General features: G+C 41.9%; 1 long non-coding RNA gene across 1 annotated transcript; it reads left to right on the top strand.

Moving 5' to 3' along the window:
- Positions 1-8,226: 8,226 nt before the first annotated feature.
- LOC137850180 (uncharacterized) lies at positions 8,227-11,021 on the top strand. The gene is made up of 3 exons (XR_011092333.1): positions 8,227-8,456; positions 8,534-8,604; positions 9,588-11,021. It is a non-coding gene; the product is annotated as an uncharacterized lncRNA (long non-coding RNA).
- The last annotated feature ends 605 nt before the right edge of the window (positions 11,022-11,626 follow it).

Raw genomic sequence — 11,626 nt, 5'->3', positions numbered from 1 at the left:
ATAGACAACTGCTAAAGCAAGGACTGAAAATGGAGTTGGAGTTCTACAATGCAGGCTCAGACAGCATTGAGGAACAACAGATATGTCATTCAATTAATTTTCCTACTGGAAGCAAGCTAGGTATACCTAGGCCAGCACTAGAAGACAATTCTCCAATCAACATTAAAAGCTCCCAACAATGCCACCTACCTCAATGAGGAGATTCCACAATACAGCTCTGAACTATCATCCATTCATTTCTATTAATATCATCTCTGAACATCTCTTTCTGCAGATTAAGCCAGCAGCAACTTTTCCTGTCTTCTTCAATTGGCAAAACAATCCCTTTGAGTGTGGTTTTTGTAAAAAAAAAACTTTGAAGTATATTTTTAAATGATCTTTGTTTTCACAAAAGATCATATAGATTGCATTCTACAATTCCCTAATCTTTCTTGTTTCTTTCTTCTGGACTGTTTTTCACTAAATTTGTTGTCCAGGGAAGAATGCAGCAGTCCATCTGTGACCTGACCAGTACCAAGTAAACGAGAATAACATCTTCCTGTAATGACTTATATTAATACATCTGTGAATGTCATCAGCCTTTTTTTAAGGCAGGATCATATTGTTAATTCATATTCATCTCACGGTATACAATGCCCCCAGGGCCTCTTCTCACAGACCTGCTGCTTCACCAGTTATTCCTCATTTTGTATTTGTGCATTTGATTTCTCCTTGCTAAGTGTATCACTTTGCACTTGTCTTTATTGAATTTCATCTTATTGATTTCCATTCCTTCAATTTGCAAGACCATTTTGAATTCTTATCTCATCCTTCAAGGTGCTTACAACCCCTTCCATCTTGGTACCAAGCTCATATTTTACAAGCATCCAGCCTATCCTATCACGCAAGACGTCACTGACAGCATTTCATAGAATCATATTCAGAACAGACCAGAAGCCACCGAATGGCCGAGGTTTGAAGGGACCTCTGAAGATCATCTAGTCCAACTCCCCTGCTGAGCAGAATCACCTAAAACACAATGCACAGGATGGCATCCAGGCAGGTTTTGAATATCTCCAGAGAAGGTGACCCCACAGTCTCTCTGGGCAACCTGTCCCAGTGCTCTGTCACCCTCACAGTAAAGAAGTGCCTCCAGGTATAACCTCACCAGGGCTGAGTAGAGGGAGAGGATCACTTCCCTTGACCTGCTTGCAACACTTCTGAGTACAGCCCAGGATACTGTTGGCCTTCTTGGCCCCCAGGGCACATTGCTGACTTGTGGTCAGCCTGCTGTCCACCAGGCATCCTAGGTCTCTCTCTGCAGAGCTGCTCTCCAGCAGGTCAGACCCCAGCCAGTACTGGTGCTTGGGGTTATTCCTCCCTAGGAGCAGGACCCTGCACTTGCTCTTGTTGAACTTTATGAGATTCCTCTTGGCCCAGCCCTCCACCCTGTTGAGGTTCCTCTGAATGGCAGCACAGTCCTCTGAGGTATCAGCCACTCTTCCCAGCTTTGTGTCATTAGCAAATGTACTGAGGGTGCACTCGGTTCCATTGTCCAGGTCATCGATGAATAAACTGAGCAACACTGGACCCAGTACTGACCCATGGGGGACACCGGTATCTACAGGCCTTCAGCTAGATACCACACCAGTAAGCACAACCCTCTGAGCTCTGCTACCTAGCCAGTTGCCAATCAACCTCACCATCCACTCATCTAGGTTGCACTTCCTGAGCTTGTGAATACCCTCCTATACTGACAGAGTATATCCAAATATCCATGATATTTGGATAGAGATATTTGGATATACTGACAGAGTATATCCAAATATCGATGACTGCTCTTTCAAGAATGTTTTTCAACTAGTCTTGCATCCATTTTAAAATACTATTATCTAGACCATGTTTTCCATGAAAATATCATGTGAGACTGTCAAAAGCTTGAACAACTTCAATACTGCATTTGTGTTTTGCTTAGGACCCCCTTCAGGGAAGAAAGTTAAACCAGTCTGAAATTGTTTGTCCTCATGAAAATCCCCTGGCTCTATCCTGCCATCTTATTCTGCTCTAAAAAGAGAAATGGACAGTTTAAGAGTTCATTCAGAAACTTGTGTGAATGTTTTGGGTGTAGCATTGGTGTGAGGGCCAGTCCTTGCCAGGCAGCACTGTGTTACATGGACCACCAGTGAGGCAGCAGTCCAGGAGGCTACAGCATTGCTGATCCCATGTTGCAGGAACCCTGCTCTCAGAAGCCCTTCAGAGACATGACACAGGACCAGAAATTTTAGCACATCAGTCCAAGGAAAATGAGACTCACCTTCATAGCACCAGAAAAGCTACCAAAAAAAAACCACCCAAAACCAAAAAACCCTACCCATTCAAAGATGCATTTCAAGAGTGACATTACAGCCATACTGCACTGGATTGATGCATTGGTTGTTGTGACACAGGTGTACCGACTGTGTCACAGTTCCATCCTTGATGCAGACCTGCTTTCTTAACTACTGTTTGTGACTTGGTTTACTTTTTCCACAGGTATCAGACTGGCTGCTTTATCTAATAATGTGCAGAACAGGATAGAGTCAGGGCTTCCCTTATCCATCATTCCTTTCTAGACTTTCTATTGAGAGCAGCCCTGAGGAGAAGGACTTGGTGGATGTTAGTTGATGAGAAGCTCAACATGAGCCAGCAATGTGCGCTTACAGCCCAGAAGGCCACACGTATCCTGGTCTGCATCAAGAGACTACCTTCTAGAAGGTTAAAGAAAAGAAAAAAAAAAAAAAAAGTTCTAAAATATAATTAGAAGGAAAATGTAAATAAATAGCAATGTCCATTTGCATGTGATGCGAAATTTCAGAAAAATAATATCCCAATTGAACTGAGATGAATTAGAAAGAAGAAAAGGTCAAGAAACTGTTTGAAGCTGCACCCTGTTGCAGCCTGTTGGGAAAAGTGTAGGGGTAATTAAACAGACAAGCAGATAGGCTGACCAGAACATTAAAAATTTAAAGTAGTGAGATTAATGTATTTCTGAGATTTCATGCATTATCCAGCTTTGTGGGATGTATGAAAACAAGCAAGCAAACAAGAAAACAAAAAACCATTCAGCTTTGTTGTTAGACGTAAAGCAGAAATAATCTAGATATTAAACCAAGATAACTTTAAGTCATAAATAATATTTTTCAATTTAAACCAAGCACTTCTGAAAACACACAGTCACTTTATGATACATGTATTTAAAGGGAGGGGAGAGTTAGTCAAAAGTAAGTAGAAGGAAATTCCTTCTAGACCTTGTCCTTGTGGACCCAGGAGTTGGACTTGATCCTTGTGAGTCCCTTCCAACTCAGGATATTCTTGGATTCTATAGTTCTGTAACATTTCACACAGACACAGAAATGGCCACAAGAAATCTCTCAGGCAGATTCACAGAAAATAGACCTGTCAGGGCTACAGGAGGTCATCCAGAGCATCCTCTGTCTTGAGGCAGAATCTTCTACCAAAGCCCATTTTGAGACATATCAGCCTAACACCTTCTCAAGCCCCTCACCTCATTGTGGGGTCTCTTTTGGTTCCCCCAGCAATTGACTGCACTGACTCTAACGTTATAGAGGTTTTCCTAATGAATAGCCCAAACTTTCCTGTCTGTGGTTTTCTACTGCTTTCAGTCACAGTCACAACAGACATTAAGAGCAATTTGGGCTGGATACAGCTGCTAGCCCCTACAGTAGCTGTCAGTGTTGTGCCTTTCACAGGCACGCTGTCAGAAGGAGTGCTGAACATGGAGTAGGTATAAAACCTATCATCACGGGCACACAAAGCTCAGTAGATCAGTGATAAATGCTGCAGTTGCTCCTATTCTGGATCACCCCAGTCTCAAATGCTGAAGCTAATTTGATGACATGGGAACAAAAACTCCTTTATTCTGGTCAAAATAAGAGACACGATACTACTGGGGTAGTGTGAGCTTTATTATTATTATTATTATTATTATTATTATTATTATTATTATTATTATTATTATTATTATTATTTATTAAGTGGAACATTTTGCCCTGGTGAAATCTCATTTTGCTCTGTCTTATCATTGATCCTTCTTCTTGTTTTTTCACCATGGTAACATTTTATCCCCATTACTGAGCATACAATTAAGATTTTAGATTTCTAATTTCAGACTGCAGATATACTGATGGATACAAAGCACCCACGCCTGAGATGTAGTATGTGTGTAACACAGGCAGATCCTCTGCATCAGAACAGTATATTTGCTTCCTAGGTGATTACACTGCCATGACAATATTTTCCTCAAACACTGAGAAAGCCAGAAGAGAAGTGGAGGGCAGTGAAGTAAGGAAGAGCACGGGAGTGGCAGCAGAAAGGAAAATGGGGTGGGAGGTCAGTTGTGGGTAGACGTAAGTTAGAGGTAAGTTAGAAAAGAGAAAGGCAAGCAAAGACAGGGAGAGTGGTAGAGGGTCCAGAGAGAGCAGGGCAGAAATGGAGCAAGGCAAAAAAACTGGGACACGAGATGGAATCTACTGGGAACACAGCAGGGTGGAAAGAAAATGGTGAGGGCAAGGTAAGAACAGTCTCTTTGAGTGATGGAAAAAAGGTGGCTTGAGAGAAGGAATGAGAAGAAGGAATGAGGCTGGGAGACTGGGCAGAGAAGAAGGTGGAGGGAACAGGCAGTTTGGAGGAAAAGAGGCTGTCAGGTATGGGAACAGAGCAGGGAGGTAAAGAGTGAGAGTTTTCTCCTCCCAGCTATAAGCAGAAATTAAATGCTACCAACATCTGAGTAGCCAGTATCTGCCTAGGCATCTGACTTTTCAACCTGAGATAATTGGATATGATGGTGGCAGGCTTCCTCAAATATCACAACACTTATGAAATATAACTCTTTGCAATTTAAAAATCAGCCACATGTCTTGAGGGACAAGCATTATCCTGGAAGTTTGCAAGATATGATGTTGGCAATAAGACTGTTGGCAGGGAAAGTATTTCTACCCTGCTTGAATTCTCCCTTAAAAAAAAAAAAAAAAAAAAAATGTAATAAAACGTACTAAAATGCATGAAACCTAACCACATAGCTACTTATTTGTATTCAGCAACCAAATCCTTCTGTGAGAGCCATTATTAAGTGCACAGAATCCCATAATGCTCTTTAAATATCATGTGCAGAAGAAGCAGCAAAGCGCAGAGGAAGCAAAACTGCTGTCTCATGGTTCTCCCTCTTTTTATCAACCCACTGCCTGGTACAGATTGCAGTGGTGGTGTTTGAATTTTGCCTGTGGATTCTAAGCAGCAGGAGACTGCCTTCTTGCTGTCCTCACTGTCCATGGGGGAAGACAAGCAGACAATACAGGCAGCTCCAGGGGAAGTCTGGCTTGTCAACAGTGTGGTCACTTTCAGGCTACACTTTGGAAAGCAGTTTATTAGTAATTCAGTCACACCATAGCAGGATCACTGAGGGACAAGGAAGACTGGAGGCAGAAAAGAGGAAAGGAAAATGAAAAACAATAAAAAAAAAATGGTGTTGGTTGTTGTTTGCTTGGTTTAGTTTGGTCATTTTTTGGTTTGTTTGCTTGTTTTTATCCCATACAAAAGCTCAGGTTTCTTAAGTCCAGAAAGGAAAGAAATATGGGAACCGTGGGGTAAACTGTGTCCATGAAAGCCTGAGTTCTAATTAGACAGGATTTCACTGAGTTTCACCCTGCATATTTTGCTAAGGCAGTCTATTTTACCATGAATCATTTTGATGCCATGACATTGCCATGATACATCCCAATACTTCATTTTTCATAGCCGTGTCTTAGACAGCAAGGAGCTTCCTGGGGTTATGCTGAGGCTGTCTCTGCACTGGGGGAAACGAGCCAGCTGTGGTCCAGCCACGACTTGGACCCCTGCTATGACTTGGACCCAAACATCTGCACTGTGCTTAGGAGGACAGTGGGGCTGGCAAGGTCACGGTTGCCACTGCCCCTTTTCTCATGGCCTCTCTGATCTGGAGTTGAAAAACCACAACTGATGTGCTCTCCCTGTGGAGACCCATAGGGCATGCAAGAGACAGATCCTCATCCTGAAGGTGTTGGTGGGCCCTTGCTCTCCCAGGGTGCCCAATGCACAGGTTTCTAAGTCACCAGAACCTCCGAACAGTGGAGCTGAAGGTAGAGAGGAATGTGCAGGGCCAGGACAGGGGATGTTCCCCATCCTGAGAAGCCTGGCTGTGCCTTAAGAAGTGCATGGGTGGGGGGCTTTGCCAGCTGCCCCTCTTGTGTCTGCTTTGTGAAAGGGAAGGATCAAGGGCAGTCAGCATCCCTGGGATAATCCCCGGTGCAGCTTGAGGGGGCTGGGACATGGCTCCTCATGTGTGCTGTGGGTAAGAAGCTGACAGCTGTCTACTTTGATAAAGCTGAATTTCATAAAGGAGCCATCTTTCTGCAGGTTACTGCTTTGTATATGAAAGTGTCAACAGCAGCTAAGAATGCTTTGCCTTCCAGACATAAGAAATGCTAGGGCTTCCACATTTACATGCTTTTAAAAAAATGGATTTTGATGCATAAAAGAAAGCTACAATCCATGAAAATTACTGCCCTGAATTTTGTGTCCCCATATCCTATTAAACTTAGAGATACACAAGAGCTTCTCTTGGGGAGGGTGGGGAAAACCCAAACAAACTCAGACTGCCTAGATGTGAATTGCATTTTCTTTCTTCTTTTTGACTTTGTGAAAGCCTGCTTGTCACTGGGAAGAGGAATAGTTTATCTTCAGCTGTCCTATTTATGTTACAAGAGTGTGACCAAGAAATCAATGCACTTAGCAGAAGAAAAAGGTACCAAACTGTAACTAGGTCATAAGCACACTATCTCTCTTTTGCCTTGAAGCCCTGCTCTTCTCTTTTCTATTTTGTTTTTCTGCACCAAAATGCATTGCTCTTTGAAAAACTCCATCCCAAACTTCTCACTGATGTGTACTTTTCATTTTCATTTTAATTTTCGTTTTCATTTTCATTTTCGTTTTTGTTTCTGAGCACTGGTGCATTGGCTATTACAGGTTGTATGTAAAATCCATCAGAAAATGAGAGAAATAGTGAGTATTAAGTCTGTGTCTTGCATGCCTCCTCTTATAATCCAAATAAAATATAATTCCCATGATTCTTGTTGAACATGTAGGCAAGGATCAGATAAGCCTTACTGTGGTAATCATAATCCTTATTGATACTTATATATAAATGTGCTTGTTGTTTTAAAGGGCTGAATACACATTCAAGTGGTACAATCTAAGGCATTGTTGATGAGGAGAAAGACAACTTGATCAGCAACAGAACAAGACACCTACCAATGCCCCCAAATTCTCCCTCTCCCAAGAGCTTTCACAGCTCCAGCACAAGGCAGTAGATGGGTATCAGTTCAGGCCCTGTCATACTGTTCCCCCCAAACCACCCCCATGATCATTCCCCCTTGTGTAACTGCCACTGCTGGACATAATGCAAGGTCCAAGGAAACCCTCTGTGGACAGTGAGATAGGCAAACAAAAATATTCAGTCATTCCATATATTTTGATTCTTCCAATCATTTCAAGCAAAGGTAGAGGTAAATAGTGTGATAATTAAATTCCCAGAAGGTAGTAAGTCAAAAACTGCTGCAAAGGACTGCCATGGTATCAAAATGCCGCAGCAGTGAGATCAGAGATTAGATATTACTTCCAGAATGTAAAAAGTGAAATTCATTTTTGCAACAAGAAATCTAATATGTCTGAACAAAACTAATCACAAACAAGGATATTCAGTGCAAGGAGAGACCCATGTTTTGCAGCAGTAATGACGAAGGGGAATTTAAAGTTAATGGGCAGCTAATCAGATACGAATTTCTACTGTAAGACATCAGCAAGAAGGCTGCAGCTGAATTTAAAAATCCTTGCTTTTTGCCCACATAAAGTCTTACAAATTCCAACAGTAATTACAACTTTTCATGGGCACATGGCTTGGGTGGTGGGCACAGCACTTTGCATGAAGGGGTAAATCACATTGCTTACAGGAGATGTTTCAGATCTTAATGACCACAGCCTGATTTCTGCCAAAGGCAGGGTTTGGGGGGGGGGGGGGGTGGGTAGCAGTTTAGATGATAAAGTCACTATTTCCTAGCAAAAGGTCCAACACAGGAGTATCTGAGCACATGAGTATCAGAGAAGTCAGCAGGTGTGTAGGGAGGCCTGTTAGTGCTGGGGGACATGGAGGGGATAAGTGAGGGCAGGGCATGAAAGGCAGGAGAAGGGGGAAAGACGTGGTGCTTCTGACTGTTAGTCCTGGTGGTGAGCTGTTAGGCTGTGGCTTTTTTGGTTTATTCTAAAGAACGAAGAACTTCCTTTACCCGAACTGAAAGCTCAAAGGGAAAAGGGTTTCTTTCTCTTGCTGAATGCATGTACAACAACTTTGATGGAGAATATGTTTCTTCGTAGAAGTTCCCGGGCATGGAAAGAGGCAAACTGATGTACATGCACTCTTTCAGTCATTGCTCATTGCTACAGTTTATGATCAAGTGCACACAAGCTGTTCTTATTTTCACAGTGGAGGCCATCAATGAGTCGTGCAGTTCAGTGAGGGAAAATATATTTCCCTTCATGTGGCAAAGCTCTGAGGTATTTTGATACATTCTTATCTTGAAACTCTTCCTTCCTTCCTTCCTTCCTTCCTTCCTTCCTTCCTTCCTTCCTTCCTTCCTTCCTTCCTTCCTTCCTTCCTTCCTTCCTTCCTACAGAAGTATTTATTGCTGCAAAATTAATCATACTTGACAGGAATTTCTATAAACCTGCACAAAATAATTTTTTTCTCCTTGTTTATGTCTTTAATGGAAAAATTCCACTGAAAGCAATTAAGTAATTTTTTGTGGCTAAAAGTACTGGAGAAAGTAAATTCTGGCTTGATCTAATTTAACAGCACTACAATTATAAATGTTTAAATAAGGATCATTTTGAAAGATCTGTTTTGTCTACAGTAGCATTCATGCTGTCCTTGTACTACAGTGTTTTTTATGGTACAAGTGCTGTTCCTACCTCAAGTGTGGAGCAACTGTGTGCCAGATCACACAGCCTCTCCTCAGCTGGTAATGCCTCTGTCAGGTCAATAAAACTAGTGGTACAGGGGGAGGCAGGTAAAATTCCTGCTTGTCTGCCTTTGGCCCTGTACTTTCAATGTCCATTTATTAATTTACTGCAACTCAGTTATGGCTGGGCTTATTGGAACAGGGATTTCAAGCATGGGGACCCATAGCAAGAGGCTACTGTATACTTAAGATTAGAATAAAAAGAGAATGAAGTTTAATATATATATATTATAAAATTGCATAATTGAATTGGGCTATGTCTTAAAGCTTTTCCCAAGAAGTCTGTGAACTAGGAACCTGCTTTAAAAAGTGAGAGTCCTGCAGACCAGGGGCCTCTTGGAGCAGTGGCTTCAAAGAAATGCTGACCTTGGGAGAACCATATCACACATTACCTAAAGGATTACCCAATTCAGCTCATGTTTGATTATGTTCATGTAATTTTCTTGGTGCATATTTTCCTTTGAATGGGCAAAATGGTTAACTAAAGCTTTTCTTTTTGTTGTCTGTCTTAAAACCCAGGTGATGAATGCCCTTCAAAGGTGAGTGCTTCTAATTCACAGGCTCACTTTCATCATCTTCAAGGGCTTTCAGCTGTCCTTTGTCATTGCAAACCATGAAGGTGGAGATGGAGGTGCTGGGGCAGGAGGAAAGGCAAAGCTTAACCTTGCACATATGTAACCTAGAAATAACATTAAAAAAAAAAATCAAAACAGATGCATACCTTTTGAAACTACAGTTAAAGTGGATAAAGGACTTTTTACAAGGTACATATAATATTTTGCTGGCTGCTACAGATGGAAGCTGAAAGAGAAAAGAAAATAATGCTTGATAATAGAAAAAAATAATCTATATTCCATGCAAAGAAGGTGTCTGAAAGAAGCAGAGGACATCACACTGATAACAACAAAGCAGAGTTAAGAAGACCTGCCTATAAGGATCAAAGGAAAGATCCCAATCCTAAGTAGGTATCCTAGCGCTATCAGAATCTAACCTTCGCTTCCCACAGATTTTGTGTGAAAACATGACTGATACATCTGACTCTTTTGGATTTTAAATTGGAAAGCTGCCCTGAGTCAAGGTTATTCTGTCTAATTTTCAGGTTCCCCTGCTGGAGTATGTATAGAGGGCTTGTGAACTCCACTCTCACCTGTGTTTGAGCAGGGTGAGCATATGGTAAAGAGCTGCTGGCACCAGTCTGAAGCAGCCCTGGTCCCTTCTACATCAGATTCTTTGAACTGCCTAGGAAAGGAGGTAGGAGACCAGATTACAGCTGACTGATATTAAACTACAGATACTTAAGGAAAGGAAGTTTCTGAGATCATACTTAGTAGATGCGCATGCATGCACACTTCCACGTGTACCTTTCTCTTCTATGGTTTGGCTTCATATAAATCTGACATTGCAAAGAAGAAGCTCCCAGAACCTATTAATGATCATAACAACAGAGGAGGAAGTGTCCCTTCTGAAGGAAAAATTACAGTTCCTCACATACTCACATCTCAAGCCCTTACCTACTGAACAATCTGCACAGGAAGAAAACTGTAGCAGTGCTGCAATAAAGGATGGAACCCTGAGAACCTCTAGACCCTTTTTGACACTAGAGAAGTCACTCCGGCTATATGGCAGTCAGAAATGTCTCCTGTGGCTCTACTGTTCCATGCAGAAAAACCTGCTTTCCTCTGCAAAACAGGAAATGGTCCAGGACAGAAAAAAGTCTGTGAATGTTTCAGTTCTTTTGCTCTCCTCCAATGTCCTTTATTGCACAGCAGCAGCTCAGCAGCATCTCCATGGAGGACTGTCATGGCATGACAACCTTCCACTATGAGAACAGTAAGTCATGCTTGTACACTGGCCAAATACAATGAGATTTGTTCTCTCCAGAGATTTCACTTATGCTGTCTAATATGTTAAATAATTGCCCCAAACCTGCTGGAATTACAGCTTGTTTCTGCATAGTTTTGTTTTGTTTTGTTTTGTTTTGTTTTTGGACAGTGAATTTGTACACATCCTCTCCTTGCTTTCAGGTGCCTTCACTTTAACACCTCCAAACTCTGAAAAATTAGACCAGTGTTTCCATAGCAACTTTAACTCTAATCCTTATTTGTATTACAATAAAATTATTCATTCAATGTTCACTAGGCCCTACAGTTAAGCTCAGCATGAAGACTCTTTGGTCTGTTGAAGTCCCAGTCCTTTACTCAGATCTCCAGACACAGTTAGGGATATTGCACATATATATATATTTCACAGAATCACAGAGTCATCTAGTTTGGAAGAGACCTCCAAGATCACCTAGTCCAACTTCTGACCTAACACTAACCAGTCCTCCACTAACCCATATCATTAAGCTATATGTCTAAACATCTTTTGAAGACCTCCAGCGATGGTGACTCAACCACTTCCCTGGGCAGCCTGTTCCAATGCCTAACAACCCTTTCAGTAAAGAAATTCTTCCTAACATCCAACCTAAACCTCCCATAGTGCAACTTTGGGACATTCCCCCTCATCTTGTCACCAGGCACATGGGAGAATAGACCAACCCCCACCTCACTGCAGTC

Source organism: Anas acuta, chromosome 1, assembly GCF_963932015.1.
Source record: "Anas acuta chromosome 1, bAnaAcu1.1, whole genome shotgun sequence".
NCBI lineage: Eukaryota > Metazoa > Chordata > Aves > Anseriformes > Anatidae > Anas > Anas acuta.
Note: the sequence above shows the minus strand (reverse complement) of the source record. Positions and strands in the feature narration are given on the sequence as shown.